Raw genomic sequence first — 20,694 nt, forward strand, 5'->3', positions numbered from 1 at the left:
ATAATCTCTTGTATATACTTACATTAAGTCTATTTTCCACTACATACTATTTCTAATTTAGAAGAAAGACAAATTACTGAGTAAAATATTTTTATGTTTGGAAACCTTCTTAAATGTTGAAATTTGTATGACCAAATATCAGTAGCTTTCAAAAATGTTAACTATGATCCAAGAGAAAAGGTAATTGTGCATTGTGACTCATGTACACAAAAACGTATACAAAAATGGAACAAAAGTTTTGAAAAATAGTATTAACCCTTATGATGTAAAATGCTTTGGAGTTATTTTCTATTAAATACTCTTCTTTTTTTTTTTTAATTTTTAATCTTTGTCATACACTGAATTGATTTCACAACTATAAATGAGTAACAGGTATCAGGGAATTTTTTAATGCCACAAACATTAGTATAAAGACAGCCTTAATTAGACCTGAGTGGTCCTTAAAGGGGGCTTCCCAGGTGATGCAAGTGGTAAAGAACCAGTCTGCCAATGCAGGAGACATAAGAGACACAGGTTCAATTCCTGGGCCGGGAAAATCCCCTGGAGGAAGGCACAGCAACCCACTGTAGTGTTCTTGCCTGGAGAATCCCATGGACAGAGGAGCCTGGTGGGCTGCAGTCCATATGCTGCACAAAGTCAGACATAACTGAAGCTACTTAGCACACACATGGTCTTTAAATATATCGTTTCCTTCAGAAATTTCTTACATTTCCCCAAATCAGTACTTCATACTTCAGTGAAACTATAAGGTTTATGGTTATAGAGATCAATGCTTTGCATGTAAAAGAAATTCAGTACAGATATTTTACTTTTTGGGCATGTGGTACATTAACTTTGAGTCAGAACTGTACAATCAGACAACTGTTATTTACAGAAAACATTACCTGAAATTTCTTCCCCCCAAAAGATGAGAGTTCTTGAGATATGTTTATTTCAAGATAGATAGGAGGTAGAGATAATGGGGTGGGGGGCCACTATTAGATGCAACTGAACAAAGATAATAGTAGTATAACTAATCTCTCCTTGCCCAGTCCTAGCAAACAGGATCATCTGGCCAAGCCTTTAATTTAACTCAGTACCTATTCTTATTTTTTTAATTTCCTCTATATTTTTTTAGTTTTACTTTATATTTTATTTTACGCTTAATTGAAGAATAATTGACTTATTATACTGTATTTGTGTACAACAAAATGATTTAATATTTTTACCGATTATACACCACCCAAAATTCTTATGTTGACGGTAATTCATGTGCTACACAGTACATCCCTGTGACTTGTTTCTTTTAAAATTGGTAGTTTGTACCTCTTAATCCCCTTCACTTATTTCGCCCCTCACCAGAGCGCTCTCCCTCTGGCAACCACTAGTTTTTTGTCTGTATCTGTGAGTCTCTCTTTTTTTAATTAACTTTTATTGGAGTGTAGTTGATTTACAATGTTGTGTTAGTTTCTGCCCTATAGCAGAGTAAGTGTTAGTCAATCAGTCGTGTCCAACTCTTTGTGACCCCATGGACTGGAGCCCACCACATTTCTCTGTCCATGGAATCTCCAGGCAAGAACACTGGAGTGAGTTGCCATTTCCTTCTCTAGGGGATCTTCCCAACCCAGGGATCGAACCTGGGTCGCCTGCATTGCGGGCAGATTCTTCACTGTCTGAGCCACCAGAGAATCAGCTATACAAATACATATATCCACTCTTTTAGATTCTTTTCTCATATAAGTAATCACGGAATATTGAGTTGAGTTCCCTGTGCTATAGCAGGTTCTTATAAGCTACTTATTTTATTTACAGTAATGTGCATATATCAATCCCAATCTCTCATGCCTCCCTGCCTTGGTAACCGTAAGTTTGTTTTCTTCATCTGTAACTCTATTTTTGTTCTGTAAATAAGTTCATTTGTACCATTTTTTTAGATTCCACGTATAGGTGGTATCATAAGATATTTGTCTCTGACTTACTTTACTCAATATGACAATATCTATGTCCATTCATGTTGCTGCAAATGACATTATTTCATCCTTTTTTATGGCTGAATAATCTTCCATTGTATGTATGTGCGACATCTTCCGTTTATCTATTCTTCTTTCAATGGACATTTAAGTTGTTTCCATATCCTGGCTATTGTAAATAGTACTGCAGTAAACATTGGAATTCATGTGTATTTTTGAAATAATGTTAGAAAAAACAAGGAAAGACACTACATAATGACCAAGGGAGGCCACCTGTGTGCTGAATGTCTTCGAGGTGGGAACAGTGCCATGCTATCTGCTCTCTGTATGGGCAGGGAAGAATCCAGAGTGTGTACACACTCTGTTACGTGGGTAACAAACTCCCAGTGAGTTCAGACTTTGATGAAGGAACTTTTTCAAATCTTACCTGGTACCTCCTAGCACCCAACCTGAGTATTTTGGGGCTCAAGGATAACCTGAGTGAGAGGCACCATTCCATATTAATAAAGACTCTTCTTCTCCAATACTGATGATATTGTTGTGTACAAATTATATGCCAGTTTCCCTTTTCCCTTGTAATAGTTATTTCCCTGGAGGCTTGCCTTCTCATAAAAATCTGCCTTGGTAGACCTCTATAACAGGAGTGCTAAAGTGCATTCAATTTAGGACTGGGACTCCTGCTACATTCTTCAAGTAATATCTTTAAAAGGTCTAAATCCCCAGGGATGGACAGTCTTTTTGTTAGAAAAAGCTGAGCCTTTTGCTAGGCTTGATTCTGAGAGATGCTGAGCCCCACATAGTAAATGGCTAAGAGCCACCTGTGTAAAAACTTTCCAGAAGTTCTGTTGACAGAAGTAGTGTGATCAATCTTGATTCAGTCTGTCGCTGTCATCCTGACCTGGGAAAAGTTATTTCCTTTTAGAACCTTCTTCACTCCCTCACAGTGGTACCACTTAGGGAGGCAGAAAAACTGATGATGTAGCCCGCAAAATTTGAAGTCAGACAGAGATTAAAAGGGTAATTAGTTCACATAGTAGTTAAGTAAAGTTGGTCAAGTTACTTAATCTAATTCTCCTCATCTGATAGCATGTGTTTATTATAAGAATTACATAGGATTGTTTGGGTCTGTGCTTAAAAATTAAGTGCTTAAGAACATTAGCTGTTATCATTTTCATCATGATCATTATTCATGCTGGCCTTTAACAAAGCTCCTTGGCATTCTGGAAAACTCCTCTTCAGGGCTTGGGACTCAGAGTGAACCAAAGTCTATCCCTGAGCTGATTTTCCAGGCCATATCATCAGCTATATCTGTTTAGTCTACAGAGTCAAATAATTAGAAGAGTATATTCCAGTTTATCCCCCTGTCCTTATTGTGGGTTGTGGAACATTAACAACAGATTTCTGTCTATATATCAGTTTCAAAGACAGATTATTTCCTGGTGACGTTTACAGCTCTGTACTTTCCTTTTCAGTTGTTTGTCTCTATCTCACTACCTTTCCTCAGAATTCATCAGTCAAAAAGATCCTAAACTGCATTTCTCAAAGCACAGTCCCAACATCAATTTGAGAAGGGAAATATATTTGTCAAAATTTAGATTCCTGGGCTCTACCCTGAACTTGTGAATCAGAATACTAAGAGGTAGGCCTCCAGAATAAAGATATTTTTCAGCATTCTCCTATCATGATTGAGATGCCAGCAGCTTGTGTCCAAGTTTGAGCAGCACCATCCTACTGCACAAAAAGGTTGAGAACCAAGAAATCAAACCATCACTAACCCAGCCTTATTTTAAAAGGGCCAGAAAAGCTAAAGCTAAGCCTGACATGGCTAACTAGGTACAACTGGCCTTCTAAGATTTGGCTTTTCCTATTGTCACAGGTTATGAGGAAAAAGGATATGAATGAAGCAGTTACAAAGTGGTTGATATTTCCACTCAGTCCCATATATTTATTACACATAACGCTGGGAAGGGCTTAAAGACCAACTGCCAGTTTGAATGGCCCTCAAATTTACTTCTAGGATACTGTGTAGAAATGCTGGCTGATTTGGTAGCTGTTCTAATGATTTCTGCTCCCCACACCCTGCACCCACCAGGATTTTGTCCATCTTAATGCTAAAACTGGCCTACTCTTCCATGAGTGTGTCTTAATTATGGGAACCTAAGTTGCCATACCTTTCTTTTCCTTGCAATCGAAGCCACCATAAAACATTTCACTATGGCAACCATTTGTTTGCAGTGAGCCCCGATCTCATGTCCTGCGTCTATTACTGTCTGTGAAAGCTTTCATCCTTACAACACACAAGCAGAACTTTTCTACACTCTGATATATCTTAAGAAATTTCATTCTTATTGTCATATAACTCTCCCTGGATTTAAGCACCTATTTATACATCACCAAGCATCCCCCATTCCCACTTGTAAACATTCTCTGCCCTGAGAGGCTAGATGTTGTTTTCTATGGTCCTTGCAGGCTTCCAACAACACCCTTGTCCCTCTTCTTCCCATTCCTACCCCCTTTACAATACCTGAGTGGGACATTCCAACCAGTGACAAAAGGCATTTCCCCTAGGCTAATAGAGACCTCTCTGATCTCTCAGAGAAGACCATCACTTTTCTCCTAGAGACAGAACAGTTTTTTCCAACTACCTGCAACAGTGTCTTGAACCCAGTTTTCTAGTGCCATGCCCAGGTTTGTGAAGTGAAGTTGCTCAGTCGTGTCTGACTCTTTGTGATCCCATGGACTGTAACCTACCAGGCTCTTCCGTCCATGGGCTTTTCCAGGCAAGAATACACGAGTGGGTTGCCATTTCCTTCACCAGGGGATCTTCCCAACCCAGGGATCAAACCCAGGTCTCCCACATTGCAGGCAGACGCTTTACCATCTCAGCCACCAGGGAAGCTACCATGCCCAGGTTTGGAGCTATATAAATACACTCTGACAGCGTGCAATATTTTCTTCATGGCCCTGCCACTAACCATATGGAAATTAGCTTCTAATCTTTGGGTAGGAATTAATTAATGCTGCAAACAAATGTGTGCTAGTAATCCTGTGCTAGGATTACTAATTATCCAAAGCAGCCTGAAGAGTAAAATTCCTGTCTCATAGGCCACACCAGCCTGTAGACTAAGAAAGCATCATAATGGCAGTATATTATTTCTCCACTTTGGCTTCCTCTCCTAACTGTGGAATTTCCACACTTCCTACTAGGTGCTCATAAACAGACATCTCAGTTCTCAAGCTCCCATATTGCTTCTGCCGGTTCCTCCTTTCTTGCTCTGGCCCCGACATCTGGTCCCAGATGGGTTATGAGCACCCCTCCCCACCAGCAGGGAAGGCAGGGCCATTTCACACCAATGCCTCCTGGAATCCAAGGTGCTCTAGGTGCTCCAGTTGGCCAGAGGCCCTTCTCCCCCATGGCAGAGTCACAGGCTGGGAGCAGGAGGCCGTGCTGCCTGATAGTTAATATATCATCTCCCAGAAATGTTGGCAAAACTTTTCTAGAAGCACTTTGCTTTTGTTTTTCTCAAGGCGTTCTACTCCACAGTTCTATTTTTTTTCTGGCCAAGCAATCCATCTAAGAGATGCACCAGGCTGTGTTCCCTCCCTTTCTGACAGTAAAGCTTGGCTGATGGAGCGAGGAGGCTGTTAATGTTTCTGTGCAAATATATTCTCAACACATCTACCCCATCAATGTCATAGACATATTCAGTCTTTTTAAGCTTTAAGAATAAGCAGAGTTTTGTTCATGCTTAACTCTCTCTTTCCCTCAACTCTGCTTTTGCTGACTTCCATAAAGGACGGTCAACCCTCTGTGTCCATGGGTTCTGCACCCTCAGAATTCCATCCAAGTTTGGTTGAATTTGCTGACTCAGCACCCCAATATGGAGGGCCAGCTGGACTACCCCACTTTATCAGACGTAAGGAACTTGAACTTCACACATTTTGATATCTGTAGGGGTCCTTGAAGCAATTTCCCAAGGACACTGAGGCAAGACTGTAATCTTGCCTCAGTTGATCCTTGAACAACGCAGGTATGAACTGCATGGGTCTATTTATACATTGATTTTTTTTCAGTAGTAAATACTATAGTACTGTATGATCTGTGTTTGGTTGAATCTGCTGGTGTGGAATCATGGCTATGGAAGGACCATGGGTATGATGGAGGGCTGACTATAAGTTTGATGAGAGAAATATTCACACGTTGAAGTACGGAGAAGTCATTCTGACTTATATACCATTTAACCTAAAATGCATGCTGCCTAGAACAACCTGTTATGTGGACTGTCAAACATGCATTGAAGAAGAGGATGTATTTAAAAAGTCAAAATGGAGTACCCATGATTCAGACATCCAAAATGGAGACAGGTGACCATTGTAAATGTGATTTCAGACACATTCCTCTATCACTTAGATAAAAATTTTCTGAACTCTATCAGACTCAGACACTACCCACTGTTCTCAAAACATTATGGTCCCAAGGTCTCCCCTATGATAATGCTGTCATTTCAAATGGCAACCAGTACTTACTTAATAAGCATACTTACTTCCTGCCAGCTCCAATCCTAATACTTGACAAATACCATACATAATTTTGTGAGTTTTGTCTTTATAAACCAAAGCTCCCCCTCGTCTTGTAGTTCAGCAGAACACAATTCAATTGCCTCTTGTAGCTGTGCTTCCTGGGCATAGTCCTCAGTTTGGCTCAAGTAAAATTCTTTTCTATTCCTATTATAGATTGCTTATTGATTATTTTCATCAAAAAGTTATATGTAGATTTTAGATTTTGTGGAGGGTTGGCACTCCTAACACCTGCATTGTTCAAAGATCAACTGTACAGTCTTGAGTAATTTACTTTTGTTTTTAGAGTATAACATGTTCAAAGCTGGTACATTAGTTGCTCTATTAGTACGTGCATGCTCAGTCATACCTGACTCTTTGTGACCACATGAACTGTAGTCTGCCAAGTCATCTGACCATGGAATTTTCCAGGCAAGAATACTGGAGAAGTTGCCATTTTCTCCTCCAGGGGATCTTCCTGACCCAGAGATCAAACTTGCATCTCTCGTGTTTCCTGCATTCTTTATTTATCACTGTGCCACCTGGAAGCCCTAGTTACCTATTGGTGTGTAGCAAATTACACCCCCCCCCACTAGTGATTGAAACTAACAAACATTTATTATCTCAGTTTCTGGGGGCTGGGAATCTGGGGGCAGTTTAGCTGTGTGGGTCTATATTATAACCTCTCCTGAGGATACAATCAAGGTGTTTCCAGGCCCACAGTTATATAACAGGTCAGCTGGGGAGGATCTGCTTCCAATTTACTCACATAGCCACTGGCAGATTTCAGATCTTTGCTGACTCTTGGGTGAAGATGTCAGTTTCTCATCACATATATCTCTATATGAGGTTTCTTCCAGGTCAGCTGGCCTCCAGTGAGGTTTCCAAGAAGAAGAGAGAGAAACAGAGAGACAGACTCAGACAGAGACAGAGGGAGAGACAAAGACAGAAAGAGAAACAAAGGGAGGTATTCAGAAATCCTATTCCTGCTTACAGGGGCTTTATGTATATATGAGTTAATTATAATTTGAAGATATTTCAAGATAGAGTTATTTTGTATGTTTACTAGGAAATGCTAACAAGTCCTGAGCTAAAGTAAAACTCTTAAATGACACATGACAACTATGTGAATATTAATTTATTGCCATAACACTGAACAGCAAAATCCCAAATATATCCAAAGTAACTGGCCGTTTTAAATCACATGCTTGCAAAACAGTCTGTGATTAAACTGTAAACTGTTTGTTGGCTTGGCATTGGAAAAACTGGATAATTTCATACTGAAATGTTTTTACAAAATATTTCTGCTAAAAATAAGGACTTTTCGTCAAATATTTTGTAAAAGTTATGCCACAAACAGACCCACCAACTCCATGCTTGAAAATTTCTGCTTTATTGTGGTAGGCTAAAATATGTCCCCCACCAGATTTGTCACCTTCTAATTCTTGGAATCTGGGAATGTTACTTTACACTCAAAGTTCCTGCAAAAGGAACTTTGCAGATGTGATCAAATTAAAGATCTTGAGATGGGAAGATAATTCTGGATTATCTGAATTGGCCCAATGTAATCACAAGAAAAAGAAATGCAAAAAGGCAAAATGGTTGTCTGAGAAAGCCTTACAAATAGCTGAGAAAAGAAGAGAAGCTAAAGGGTAAGAAAAAAAGGAAAGATATACCCATTTGAATACAGACTTCCAAAGAATAGCAAGGAGAGATAATAAAGCCTTCCTCAGTGATCAATGCAAAGAAATAGAGGAAAACAATAGAACGGGAAAGACTAGAGATCTCTTCAAGAAAATTAGAGACCAAGGGAATATTTCATGCAAAGATGGGCACAATAAAGGACAGAAAGGGTATGGACCTAACAGAAGCAGAAGATATTAAGAAGAGGTGGTAAGAATACATGGAAGAACTATACAAAAAAGATCATCATTATGCAGATAACTGTGGTGATGTGATCACTGGACACAGGATCACATTCCAGGATGCAAAGTCAAGTGGGTCTTAGGAAGCATCACTATGAACAAAGCTAGTGGAGGTGATGGAATTTCAGTTGAGCTACTTCAAATCATAAAAGATGATGCTGTGAAAGTGCTGCACTCAACATGCCAGCAAATTTGGAAAACTCATCAGTGGCCACAGGACTGGAAAAGGTCAGTTTTTATTCCAATCCCTAAGAAAGGCAATGCCAAAGAATGCTCAAACTACTGCACAACTACACTCATCTCACACACTAGCAAAGTAATGCTCAAAATTCTCCAAGCCAGGCTTCAACAGTACGTGAACCATGAACTTCCAGATCTTCAAGTTGGATTTAGAAAAGGCAGAGGAACCAGAGATCAAATTGCCAACATCTGTTGGATCATCAAAAAGCAAGATAATTACAGAAAAGCATCTACTTCTGCTTTATTGACTATGCCAGAGCCTTTGACTCTGTGGATCACAAAAAAACTGTGGGAAATTCTTAAAGAGATGGGAATACCAGGCCACCTCACTTGCCTCCTGAGAAATCTGTGTTCAGGTCAAGAAGCAACAGTTAGAACTGGACACGGAGCAACAGACTGGTTCCAATCGGGAAAGGAGTCCGTCACGGCTGTATATTGTCACCCTGCTTAATTAACTTACATGCAGGGTGGTGGTGGTGGTTTAGCCGCTCAGTCGTGTCCGACTCTTGTGACCCCGTGGACTGTAGCCCACCAGGTTCCTCTGTCCATGGGATTCTCCAGGCAAGATACTGGAGTGGGTTGCCATTTCCATCTCCAGGGGAACTTTTCAACCCAGGAATCGAACCCAGGTCTCCTGCATTGCAGGCACATTCTTTACCGACTGAGCTATGAGGGAAGCCCTCATGCAGAGTACATCATGCAAAATGCTGGGCTGGATGAAGCACAAGCTGGAATCAAGATTGCCAGGAGAAATATCAGTGACCTCAGATACACAGATGACACCATCCTTATGACAGAAAGTGAAGAAGAACTAAAAAGTCTCTTGATAAAAGTGAAAGAGGAGAGTGAAAATGGTGGCTTAAAACTCAACATTCAGAAAACTAAGATCATGGCACCCAGTCCCATCACTTCATGGCAAATACATGGGGAAACAATGGAAACAGTGAGAGACTTTATTTGGGGCTCCAAAATCACTGCAGATGGTGACTGCAGCCATGAAATTAAAAGACGCTTGCTCCTTGGAAGAAAAGCTATGACCAACCTAGACAGCATATTAAAAAGCAGAGACATTACTTTGCTGACAAAGGTCCATCTAGTCAAAGCTATGATTTTTCCAGTAGTCATGTATGGATGTGAGAGTTGGGCTATAAAGAAAGCTGAGTGCTGAAAAACTGATGCTTTTGAACTGTGGTGTTTGAGAAGACTCTTGAGAGTCCGTTAACTGTAGGAGATGAAACCAGTCAATCTAAAGGAAATCAGTCCTGAATATTCATTGGAAGGACTAATGCTGAAACTCCAGTACTTAAACCACCTAATGCAAAAAATTGACTCATTTAAAAAGACACTGATGCTGGGAAAGATTGAAGGCAGGAGGAGAAGGGGATGACAGAGGCTGATATGGTTGGATGGCATCACTGACTCGATGGACATGAGTTTGAGCAAGCTCCAGGAGTTGGTGATGGACAGGGAAGACTGGCGTGCTGCCGTCTATGGGGTTTCAAGGAGTCAGACGTGACTGAGGGACAGAACTGAATTTTCTGAATTACAAGGGTCCTTATAAAAGGGACACAGGAGTTTTTCAGTGTGAGAAGACAGTGATATGATGACAGTAGCATGGATCAAAAAGAGATTGAAAAAGCTACATTGTTGGTTTCAGAATAGAAGAAAGTGGCCACAAATCGGGGAATACCGGCAGGCTCTAGAAGCTATAGAAGTCAAGTAAATGAATTCTTCCACAGAACCTCAAAAAGAAACCACTCCTGCTGATCCCTTGACTTTGTCCAGTGAAGTTGATTTTGAACTTTTGACCTAAATTGTAACAGAATAAATGTTTTTTAAGCCCCCAAATAATTTATGATCAATTACAGAAAGGAAAGGATATGAATACACTTCTAAAAGAAAGAAAGATCTTTCAGTATTTTTCTAAGTATTTCATGGTAGATCAAACATCTAGAAGTCTTTACAGCCCTGTTCTCCACACATAAAAAGGACACTTCTTCTCCATGATTAAAGAACTGGACAAGTAGGCTATTCCTCCTCAAGATGATCTGACCCTCCTACGGGTGGAAGAAGGGCGTTCCCTGCTAACTCCACCTGCATTGCAGCAGACCTGAGTTCAATCCCTGGGTTGGAAAGATACCCTGGAGGAGGAAATGGCAAACCACTTCTGTATTCCTGCCTGGAAAATCCCATGGACGGAGGCTACAGTCCATGGGTTTGCAAACGTTGGACCTGACTTTGAGACTAAACCACCACTACCAGGTGAAGGTGGGCTGGGAAGAGAGCAAGCATCAGCCGTGGCTCAGATCCTCCATCAAGGGATGAAAGTGGGAGAGACTCTTGCAGAAACTCATCTTTGGACCTCCCAGTGGAGCAGCCCAGGGAACACAAACCCCACTGTATCCATAACAACCCATGGATTGTTAGCGGATCATACAGTGGTTCTATCCCTGAAGAGAATTAGGAGAACAGAGTGTATCCATGTCTCCCGTGGCCCAAGTTATGCACTCCAATTCTGCCATGAATTATTCATTACATGCTGATTGACCATGAAATGAAATTTCAAAGGAGGTTTCTGAAACTAAAGTCAGACAGAGTGACTTGGAATAGGAAAATACTTGGAAGATGAAAGTAATTGAAATATGAAATTCCATACAAAATATGTATACTTCCCCCAAAAGCCTTCTCTACAGTCTCAGAGAATCAGAACTAATTTATGAGTTACACTTAGCCTAGCCACTGTGGGCTTAATTATTTTATTTAGAAGTAAAGACATTTTAGTAGGACATTTAGAGATCCAGTTATTCATGGGAGACAAGTGGTAGAGATCCGTCCTTACAAAAAAAGACCTGTCTTCAAGGGAACCTCATAAAATTTCCAGAACTGAAAGTGTGGGATGGCCTTGAAGGATGCAGCTAACCGTCAGGGAGTGAGGTTGGTAGGCAGAGGGCATATTCAATGGCATGTCTCTAATAGGTCCAACTTAGGGAAGGACTCAGGGCACAGTGAGTGAAAGGATCTAAAGCTCAGCCTGGAGATGTGCGCGCTGCCTCCAGCCATCTGCTCCTCCTTCTAGCTGACACTGCAGGGCTACTCAGAGACAGGACGGCTATGTCTGTTCTGTGGCAGGACACACACTTCAAATGTGGCTGCCAGCGTGATCACCACCACTTCAACTGAAGAAGATTCTTGTTTTCTTCAGAATCTGGCAGGGCCTTCTCCTGAATCCCACAGCACAATGTCCCTTCGTCTTTAGGGATAAGAAAGAAGCCCCTGGTAAGTCCACTCACTCATGATAAACCATGATAAACTGAAACCTCTTCTGAAAGCACCTATTTCAGAAAGACCTGTTCCCCCATACAACAGCCCTTATGAAGACAGACTCAGGGACCGTGATGCCTGTCCATCGTGGTTTTCTGAATTTTCCCTGATCCTCAGGGTGTCCTTACTAGAAATCCATGACATCATCATCACCCGAGGGACCCATAAGCCGCATTTCTTCTCTGAACATAGCCATCATCTGAACTGCTTAAAGCCCCTAAAGGGCGCCATCTCAAGGCAAGAGACTAGTACTTCTGAATTTAAAAGCCCAAACTCTTAAGGATGTCTAGTGGCTCCTGAGTTTTCCTTAAGTGAGCACCTTAGATGCTCAATTTCTCATGTCACTTACAAATTCTTTAGAAAAACATGTTATTAACTGGTATCCGTAACTGCTTTACCCTGACTTTAGCCTACTCTGATCCAACCTAGGACATCAAAGTGAGTGAAATTCGCTCAGTCGTGTCCGACTCTTTGCCACTCCATGGACTACACAGACCAAGGAATTCTCCGGGCCAGAATACTGGAGTGGGTAGCCTTTCCTTTCTTCAGGAGATCTTCCCAACCCAGGGATTGAACCCAGGTCTCCCATACCATAGGCAGATTCTTTACCAGCTGAGCCACAAGGGAAGCCCATCAAAGATGAACCTAACTGTTCCAACTTTGGAGTGGAAACCATCGTACCTCCACACTGGGTCTGCATGGTCAGGATCTTGATTGCAGCCTTGGACACCATCCTCAACAGGAAGCAGGAGTTTCTGGTCATTAGAGACATGAGGGTCCTATCTTCTATTTCTAACATCTGCCAAATACTGTGGCTGCCTGCCAACCTGGCCAAGGACGAATGTGAAAGCAAAAAAGCCAAGAAAATGTCTTGCTGTGACTACTTGCTTCTCAGATATCACCATAGTCAACTCTGGCAGAGATCTGCCTTTCCTCCATGATTTGCTATCATCTGGGTTGTGGTGTGCCTCTCACCAACATGCTGCCTTCATCCTAAACCTTATCTCCTATCTGTTCTCACTCCACTGTTCACCAAGGAAGTCTCCTTCTTCCATGTGCCATCCAAACACCCGAGCTATTATTATGGCTCCCAGTTTAAGATCTACTCTGACAAGCATTGTTCATATCCCTTGGCTTTCATATTCTCCTATCTACTAACCTTGAGATATTAATACAAACCTAAAACCAGATGGAATATATTAGCCCAGCCTTGTGGTGAGCACCGAAGAACTGATGCTTTTGACCTGTAGTGTTGGACAAGACTATTGAGAGTCCCTTGGACTGCAAGAAGATCCAACCAGTACATTGTAAAGGAGATCAGTCCTGGGTGTTCATTGGAAGGACTGGTGTTGAAGCCAAAACTCCAATACTTTGGCCACCTCATGCAAAGAGTTGACTCATTGGAAAAGACCATAATGCTGGGAGGGAATTGGGGGCAGGAGGAGAAGGGGATGACAGAGGATGAGATGGCTGGATGGCATCACCGACTCAATGGACATGGGTTTGGGTAGACTCTGGGAGTTGGTGATGGACAGGGAAGCCTGGTGTGCTGCCATTCATGGGGTCGCAAAGAGTCGGACATGACTGAGTGATTGAACTGAACTGAACTGTGGTGGAAAGAGCACCCTCTGAAACTGACCCCACAGTCAGAAAAAAAAAATATATATATGTGAACTATGTGGCCAGAAAAGCAATTATGGGCAAGACAAGCTACATAATTTGCAAGGCCCAGTGCAAACCAAAAATATGGGGCTGCTGATGGGAAAAAAAAAAAATTAAGAATTTCAAAATGATAACATGAGAGCATTATGCCAAGCATGGGGCCTTTCTAAGCCCAGGGTTCCATGCAGTTGCAGAGGTAGCCCTGATTGTGGGGGATCATTTTCTACTTTCCAGGTTACCGCTTTGCAGGGATTCATCAGAACACGTTGGGGCTTTCTCCTCAAGAGTATACAAGAAGCCTTAGTTCACTCCAGCTGGAGAAGAGATTGTGTAGTTTATGGATCTGAAATCTCCTCTGAGCTCTTGACCCAGCATTGCCATACCTGGGCAGCTACATTATAAAAGAAAAAAATTGCAATCGGTGAAGTAGTTCCAGACACCTCCCAGCTACTCTCAACTTGCTCATGCTTGTTCCAGTCTGTACTTTCTGCCTTCCTGGCTCCACAACCCAGCTTTGATATCTGATTCTGGCATCTTCTCTTTGATAACCATCCAGATGCCCGTTTCTGACTTCTCAGACTCTAGTCTCTGGCCATGGTTTCAGTTCTGCTGGCTTTGCAGGTTTTAACAGCCCACATTTCACCTGAGAAACTTTCTATTTCCTCTCCTAGTTCTAGGTAACCTCACTGGCCAGACTCTTCCCTATACTAACTGGGGAAAGATGTATAATCAGATGTCACCATGGCATATCTGTACATGACATACCATATATAGCCATGACCTAGTAGCTAATTTTACTCATTTAAAGAGTTGAGAAGAAACCAGTACCAATTTTTTTGTACTTGTCTGTTTACCTCTGTTTCGAAATTTTCTTCTCTAACTTTATGACATTATGCTCTCATCTCTCATATCTCACCGAAGTGTCTTCTTTTTCTCTTCCAATTAGGCCTCTTTCTTCTCTATCACTAGCAGCACAACTACCACCTTCTTACTTTACTTTGCTATAGATGTTGGGACAGGCCAGAGTTCATTCCTGAGCTCTTATCCTTTCTATGACCTTTTATCATATAATGATCTCCAAACTTTTATCTCCATCCCTGATTTCATCCCAAATTCCAGACTTATATATCACTGCCTCCTTCATGTCATATATCTTCTCCCTAGCAAATAGGCATGTAAGGGATAGTCCCTGACACTAAGAAAGGCTATTATTCCCTCAGTCTTCCAGATCTCAATTAAAGGCACCATCAAATTTCTCAAGCCAGTCACCAAGCGGTCATCATTTATTCTGCTCTCTGCTTTATCCATCTAATCTAGTCCATCAATAAGGCCTGCTGACTCTACTTCCAAATATGTCTTTTATCAATATGCTTTTCACCAAAGCCTCTGCCATCTCCCTACTGGGCCCCATCAATTCCTCCCTGAATTATGGCAATAACTTTCAAAATACCTCCTTCTGATACCTTTTTCTGATAAATCTCTCCAAATACAATCAGAATGATCACTTTAAAAATTAAATCAGATCATATAATTGCCCCACTTAAAACTCTCCAGTGTCCTCCCACAGAATTTACAATGAAATCCCAATGTTTTAACAATTCTCACACTTTCCTCACCCACCTCGAGCCTTCACGCTCTCCCATTGAATCAATTTATTCAGTAACACTTCATTTCTCTATTTTCTAAATCACACGAAAGGGACTTTGTAAATGCTTTGTCTCATTACTGGAATATTTTGCCCAGATCTTCACATAGTTGAAAGCGTCTCTTGTTATCATCTCTGCAAAGTATCTGCTGGGCATTCTACCGAATTTTGTGTGTCCTGCTGCAGTCTGATTTCTCTGTATTATTTCTCCATCACCTCTTATCTCCTCCCTTTCTCCTGACTTCCCTATCATCTGTCCTCCCTCTTTCTTTTGTCATACATGTATTAAGTGTTTGTTTATTAGGGAAGAGACCTTTTTTTAAAATTTTTAATTGGAGGATATTTGCTTTACAATATTGTGTTGGCTTCTGCCACACAACAATACAAACTAGCCACAAGTACACACATGTCCCCTCCGTCCTGAACCTTCTCCCTCACCCCATCCCACCCCTCTAAGCTGTCACAGAGCACTGGGTTGAGCTCCCTGTGTTCATACATCAGCTTCCCACTATCTATTTTACACATGGTAGTGTATATATGTTAATGCTCCTGTCTCAGTTCATCCCCCCTCCCCCGCTGTATCCAAAGTCTGTTCTCTATGTCTGCGTCTCTATTCCTGCCCTGTGAATAGGTTCATTGGTACCCTTTTTCTAGATTCTGCATATATGTGTTAATATACGAAATTTGCTTTTCTCTTCCTGACTTTTCACTCGGTTAAACAGGTTCTAGGTTGATCCTCCTCACCAGAACTGATTCAGATGCATTCCTTTTATGGCTGAGTAACATTCTGTTGGATACATGTACTACAACTTCTTTATCCATTCATCTGCTGATGGACATCTAGGGTGTTTGCATGTCCCAGCTATTGTACATAGTACTATTCTGAACATTGGGGTACATGTGTCTTTTTCAATTATGGTTTTCTTGGGGCATGTGCCAGAAGTGGGATTACTGGGCCATATGGTAGCTTTATCCTTTTTTATTTTAAGGAATCTCCATACTGTTCTGCATAGTGGCTGTAGCAATTTCCATCCCCACCAACAGTGCAGAAAGTTTCCCTCTTCTCCACACTCTCTCGGAATTTTTTAGTAGTTATTTTTTGATGATGGCCCTTTTGACTGGTTTGACGTGATACCTCATTGGAGTCTTGCTTTGTATTTCTCTGATAATGAAAGATGTTGAGCATTTTCCATGTGTTTGTTGGCTGTCTGTGTGTGGAAGAGCCCTTCTTGTCCTGTACGGCAGTGAGTCATGAACTCTTAGAAGATTTAGTTTAGATTCAGTTCAGTTTAGTCGTTCAGTCATGTCCAACTCTTTGCCACCCCATGGGCTGCAGCATGCCAGGCTTCCCTGTCCATCACCAACTCCCAGAGCTTACTCAAACTCATGTTCATTGAATCGGTGATGCCATCCAACCCTCTCATCCTCTGTCATCCACTTCTCCCACCTTCAATAGTTCCCAGTATCAGGGTCTTTTCAAATGAGTCAGTTCTTCTCATTAGGCGGCCAAAGTATTAGGTACTCAGTAAATATTCACTGAACAAACAGGTCCACAATATTATAAGAGTGTGTGATCAAACAATAGGTGGCTCAGTTTACTACGACCCATAAGCCAAATTTTGTCAGCACTTATTTTGATAGGCAAAATTTTATTGAAATACAATCATATTCACTCATTTACAAATGATCTATGATGGCTTTTGCACTACAATAGCAGAACTGATCATTACTGGAGAAATATCAATAACCTCAAATATGCAGATGACGCCACCCTTATGGCAGAAAGTGAAGAACTAAAGAGCCTCTTGATGAAAGTTAAAGAGGAGGGTGAAAAATGTGGCTTAAAGCTCAACATTCAGAAAACTAAGATCATGGCATCCTGTCCCATCACTTCATGGCAAATAGATGGGAAAACAGTGGAAACCATGACAGACTTTATTTTTGGGGGTTCTAAAATCACTGCAGATGGTGATTGCAGCCATGAAATTAAAAGACGTTTGCTCCTTGGAAGAAAAGCTATGACCAACCTAGACAGCATATTAAAAAGCAGAGACATTACTTTGCCAACAAATGTCTGTCTAGTCAAAGCTATGGTTTTTCCAGTGGTCATGTATGGATGTGAGAGTTGGACTATAAAGAACGCTGAGCACTGAAGAACTGATGCTTTCGAATTGTGGTGTTGGAGAAGACGCTTGAGAGTCCCTTGGACTGCAAGGAGATCCAACCAGTCCATCCTGAAGGAGATCAGTCCTGGGTGTTCATTGGAAGGACTGATGCTGAAGCTGAAACTCCAATACTTTGGTCACCTGACGCAAAGAACTGAATCCTTGGAAAAGACCCTGATGCTGGGAAATATTGAAGGCGGGAGGAGAAGGGGACAACAGAGGATGAGTTGGTTGGATGGCATCACCGACTCAATGAACGTGAGTGAGTAAGCTCCGGGAGAGGGTGATGGACAGGGAAGCCTAACGTGCTGCAGTTTCTGGGGTCACAAAGAGTCAGACACGATTGAGTGACTGAATTGAACTGAACTGAACTGAGCAGAACTGAGTAAGAACAACCAAGATCATAAAGCTCGCAAAGCTATAAGCATTTACTATCTGGCTTTTTACAGAAAAATTTTGCTGACCCCTGCAGTAATATATGCCAGGTCAAGTTTCCATTCAAATTTAAAGGAACAGGCAGACTTTACCTTCAATACTGAGGGAGCTAAAGCTGTGAATCCCCCCTGATTGCGGAGGGGGCACTACTTGAGAAAAAAATCAGTTAAGCAAAATGATGCAAAATAGAGAACTCCAGAATTAGAGAAGCTAGGGTAAGAGTTTTTGTGGGCAATTTGAAGCTATTTAAATATAGAACTAAGACTAAAAACTATAGCACTTTTATTAGTGAAATAAGACATTTAGTAAGGGCAACAAACATTGATAACATGAGCAGCAATCCGAGAGGGAAATAAGATTAAGTCTAACATACTCTTCTCCTCAGTAACAATCACAGCGAGTTGGCAAGGGTGCCAAGGTGATTCAAAAGAAAAAAAAAATCGTCCTTTTCAATAAATGGTGCCAGGTAACTGAATATACACATGCAAAAAAATTGAGGTGGATCCCTCCCTTACAGCATACACAAAATTGATTAAGCGTGTTTCAAAGATCTACTGTAATGTTTATATTATAGAACTCCTAGAAGAATATGTAGATGTACATCTCTGTGACCCTCGTTTAGGCAATGATTTCTTACATAAAACACCAAGAGCACAAGTAATCACAGAAAAAATAGGAGTTTTTTTGAGTTAAACTTCAGCCAAAATAGAAAACAACTGCTGTGCTTCAAGGACACTATTAAGAAAATGAAAAGATAACCTACAAAATGAGATAAAATATTTGCAAATCATGTATCTAATGAGGGCTTAGAATATAGAGTATAAAAAGAATTAATAGTCTCAGGGCCAGCCCAATATAGTCCTATTGTATGGATAACAAGATTCTGAGTGATTTTTGTTTTTGTTTTTCAGAAACAACAGGACAAAACTGCAAGTCATGCAACCAAAACTTGTGTAAAGAAGAAAATTTTGACCTCAAATAGTATTAATACTCGGAATCAAAGTTTCTCTTTTCCATGGAACAAAAGGAACACGACATTACTGAAACCTGAACACCAGAACACTTTCAGAAGCAAAGGGTCTATTGTCCCAAAAAAGCTAATGGTGAAGTCTCTTTTACCATGAAGTAAAGTGAAGCGTTAGTTACTCAGTCATGTCCTACTGTTTGTGACCCCATGGTAGCTCTCCAAGCTCCTGTGTCCATGGAATTTTTGAGGCACAAATACTGGGGTGGATAGCCATTCCTTTCTTCCTCCTCCTTCCCTACTCAGGGATCAAAAGAACCCAGGTTTCCTGGATCGCAGGCAGACTCTTTCCTGTCCGATCCACCAGGGCAGCCCCTCCGTTACCCTGCCTTATCGTAAATAGTCGAGTTCAAAGTCATCTAATGGAAACCTGCACTGCTAGTGCTTTAGCATTCCAACACATTCTCTCCTAACTCGTGAAAGTTTGATTGAACTCCAGATGGAGAAGTCAGATTTGATCTCTGTCTCCTGTCTCCTTGATGGTCAGCCTTAAGATAAAATCATTTCTCTTCTCAAAAGTTTGCGTCATAGTGTTGGCTTCTATGGGTGTTGAACACTGAGCCCTTGCTTGGTAACAAAGTCTTACAACTCAAGAATAATAAGATGTGAAAAGACAAATAATCCAATTTTTAAATGAGTGAATGATTTAAATAGACATTTTCAAAAGATATACAAATGTCCAATAAAAACTAAAAAGATTCTCAACATCCTTAGTTATTAGAGAAATGTAAGTCTAAGCCATATGGATATATCATTCCATACATAGGAGGATGGCTATAAATAAATGGACAGAGAATAGCAACTGTTGACAAGGGTGCAAAGACATTAGAGCCCCATACATTGCTGGTAGGAATGTAAATGGTTCAGTTGCTTTGGAAAACAGTTTGGCTTTGCTCAAAAGATTAGACATGAAGGTATCATATGAGCCAGCAATTCCACTTCTGGATATATTAATATATACCCAGGTCATGCTAGTGGTAAAGAACCTGCCTGCTGGTGCAGGAGACACAAAAGACACAGGTTTAATCTGTGGGTCGGGAAGGTCCCTGGGAGAAGAGCGTGACACCCACTCCAGCATTCTTGCCTGGAGGATCCCATGCACAGAGGAGCCTGGCGGGCTACAGTCCACTGGGCTGCAAAGAGCTGGACTTGACTGAAGCGACTTGGCACGCACACGAGAGAGCTGAAAACACATGGTCACATTAACACGTAATTTTTCTCATAGCAGTATTATTGACAATAACTAAAAAGTGGCACAACCCGAATGTCCATCTTCTGATAAATAGCTAAATAAAAACAATGGATTAAAAAATGTGAATATCAATACAGTGGAATATTACTTGGCAATAAAAAGAAATGAAGTACTTATGCATTATACAACATAGATATACCTTGTAAACAGCTGTGTTAAATGAAAGAAGCTGGACACAAAATCTAGATACTGAATAATTCCATCTATATGAAAATTACTTGGTTTAGCTTGTGATAGTCTATAGTAAGATGAACTGAGTAATACTTGCTATTTAATTTGACTGACAGGCCCCTGGAGGAAATAATGAATCCTGGAAAATTAAATAGTGATATAATAGACACCACTACCTCCATGATCTTCAGGTTCATAACTGAAGCCCTAATCTTCACCATTGCCCCAGGATGCGGTGATTTTTTTTTTAATTTAGTATCTTTGTCAGGGTAGGACAGAATAGTATCAGAAGTTTCTACTTGGTCTTAGCCTTCTTAATTATGATAGCTCTTATTCTACAGGTCAAGA

At 40.9% G+C, this 20,694-nt stretch overlaps 1 long non-coding RNA gene across 1 annotated transcript in view; it reads left to right on the top strand.

The window, feature by feature from the left end:
• LOC139034473 (uncharacterized) overlaps positions 1-20,223 on the top strand; it is a 523,391-nt gene extending 503,168 nt beyond the window's left edge. Inside the window, exon 3 of the long non-coding RNA XR_011487020.1 lies at positions 18,811-20,223. This is a non-coding gene — a long non-coding RNA (uncharacterized lncRNA). The remainder of the gene's footprint in view (positions 1-18,810) is intronic.
• The last annotated feature ends 471 nt before the right edge of the window (positions 20,224-20,694 follow it).

This window comes from Odocoileus virginianus, chromosome 3 (genome assembly GCF_023699985.2).
Source record: "Odocoileus virginianus isolate 20LAN1187 ecotype Illinois chromosome 3, Ovbor_1.2, whole genome shotgun sequence".
In the NCBI taxonomy this organism is placed as follows: domain Eukaryota; kingdom Metazoa; phylum Chordata; class Mammalia; order Artiodactyla; family Cervidae; genus Odocoileus; species Odocoileus virginianus.